Below are 2,749 nucleotides of genomic sequence, written 5' to 3'. Positions count from 1 at the left end.
AAAGGCTTGGGGCTGGAGAAAGCCCTCTTGTGAGGCATACATGTACAGAGAACAATGACGAAGATTTTGAAGAAGGAAGACACACATTCCTTTAATGACTTCTCTGAAATGTATTCTTTTAATATACCGCCAGTCAAGGCAGCAGCCCTTTCCCACTCTGATGAGTGTCTATAAGTCTTTGAAGATCTAAGAGTAAGCTTATTAAGTCCCATTAAAGTAATAGATTTATAATGTAAAATCTGCTTGGCATGTTTAATAGAGGGTGAGGTAAATGGAATTGATTTATTAGAAACCAAAATTTAAACCAGTTGCTGTCATTGCTAAAAATAAAAGGCAAGAACAAAACATCTGGGGCAAGTTCTATGGGATGAAAGTCTTGACAAATTACTCTTTCTTCCTCTTTTCCAATGCTAATTAACACAGTTAACAAAACTCCAGGAGACCTACTCCAGGTCAGAGATGCCTTTGGAGGACCTATGCCCTGGAAAGAAGGTCATCTTCAGGTAAAGCATCCAGATTAACCCAAACACAGTATCACTGATTGAGGAGGATCTGGGGTCATGGTCAGTTTGGAAACTTGCTCTGTCTTGGGTACTCAGTCTTCTTTTCTGGAGTCAGGGAAGCAAAGTCAAGTTTACTTGGGATCTTTCTGCATGCCAGCAAGACAACTTTGTACAGAACTATCCCAGTGGGATTTGAACATGTACACTTTTCACATATCCTGAAGGCGGGATTCAAATCTTTCCAGACCCTTTACCAGAAATAATTGCAGCTATTTCCTACAAAAATGCTGTCCTGAACACCGGATGTGATTAGATGACCAAAATGTTTATGTACAGTATTAGGACCTAAAGGTCATCCTTCAGGCTCCCACCTTAGAACCTTATCAGAGATAATCAGGCATGGAGACAGGTTAAGGAAGCTGGGCATGGGAACTGAACTCTTCTAAGGGTGGAAGAGAAGGCAGGAAATGAGAAGGCAAGATTCAGAGACAAACCATCTGTTTTCCCACTTGCCTGGATCCAGCCCCGAGGACTTCCCACAACCCTCCAAAAGATATTCTTGTGTCATAGTCCAATAGGGCTGCTAACAAAATACCATAAACTGAGTGGGTTATGACAACAGAAATTTGTTTCTCACAGTTACAGAAGCTGGTGTGTCCAAGATCGTGGTGCTGGCAGATTCATTTCTGATGAGAGCACACTCCCTCCCTAGTTCACAGATGGCCATATTTTCATTGTATCCTCACATGGCAGAAAGGGCAAGGGAGCTCTCTGGGGTCTCTTTTAAAAACGGGTCTCTAGTCCCATGCATGAGGGCCCCAACCTCATGACTTTAGCATCTCCCAAACACCCCACCACCTAATATTACCATCACATTGGGGATCGAGTTTCAGTTTTGGATTTAGGGGAGAGGGCAGTGGGAGGTACACAAACATTCAGTCTACGGCATCACTTGTCAGACCTTTACTGGAGTCATACAATCACTACTGTGTTCTCAAAGAGCTCCAGCTATGCAGAAGCTGTAGAACTTCAGGTTGTGTAGATTTCAACTTCCGAGTTTATAGCAAATTCCTTTAAAAAAAAAATCTGAAAGACTAAGAATTGTGCCCTTTATGTATGACCTTTCTTTATTGACTATTCCCATCACTAGTATGATTTTTCAGCTTTCCTAGGGGGCTTCCCTGGTGGCTTAGACGGTGAAGAATCCACCTGCAAAGCAGGAGACCTGGGTTCAATCCCTGGGTCGGGAAGATCCTCTGGAGGAGGACATGGCAACCCACTCCAGCATTCTTGCCTGGAGAATCCCCATGGACAGAGGAGCTTGGTGGGCTACAAGTCCATGGGGTCACAAAGAATCCGACACAACTGGACGACTAAGCACAAAGGAGTAGCTGAGCTTGCCTTCTCCTCTACCCCTCAGTCTTACTCGTTTTCTTTATTTGGGGAATGTAAAACATAACATGGCACTAAAAGCCCAAACTATTCAAAAAGAGATACTCAGAGAAGTGTCACCACCGCCCCCCCCCAGCCCCTGTCACCATCTCTCCATCCTTTCTAACCTGCTCCCACCCATCTGTTGCAGTCCCCAAACCCAATCATTTCTTCTTTATCCTTCCTGTGTGCCACGAACACGGACGTACAGAGGCAAATATATTTCTTTTGTCTCATTCATAAGTTAGTAGACTGGCGATATAAGAGTACTTCACTCTTCTCTCTTAGCAGTGTGTTTACAGAAGCTTTCTTTGTTTTATGAAAATGTTTGAAGTTTTACTAATCATGATATTTACAGACGCATATTCAGCGGATGTTTATATCTTCACAGTGTAGGTAAATACTTGTGTTCCCAGACTGATAGAAACTTCTTAGGGTCTTTCAAGGATTCCCAGTCCTCGGCTTCATTGTTGTTGTTTAGTCGCTAAGGCCTGTCTGACTCTCTTGTAACCTTATGGATGGTAGCTCACCAGGCTCCTCTGTCCATGGGATTTCCCAGGCAAGAATACTAGACTGGTTTGCTATTTCCTTCTCCAGGGGATCTTCCATCTCAGGGACTGAACTCACATCTCCTGCTTGGCAAGCAGATTCTTTACCCTTGAGCCACCGGGAAGCCCCCCAGAAGCTTTCTTAAAGTGGGGAGGCAACTTGATCTCTCACTTAATTATTCAGAGAATTGACAGGATTTCATCACCTTCTACCCTGGTATTTAAAAGCATCATTTGCACAGCTAGAAGAGTGTTCATCCCCCAAAG

The sequence above is a fragment of the Budorcas taxicolor genome, chromosome 24, assembly GCF_023091745.1.
Source record: "Budorcas taxicolor isolate Tak-1 chromosome 24, Takin1.1, whole genome shotgun sequence".
Lineage (NCBI taxonomy): Eukaryota > Metazoa > Chordata > Mammalia > Artiodactyla > Bovidae > Budorcas > Budorcas taxicolor.
The sequence above is the reverse complement of the archived record's forward strand: the minus strand, read 5'-3'. Positions refer to the sequence as shown.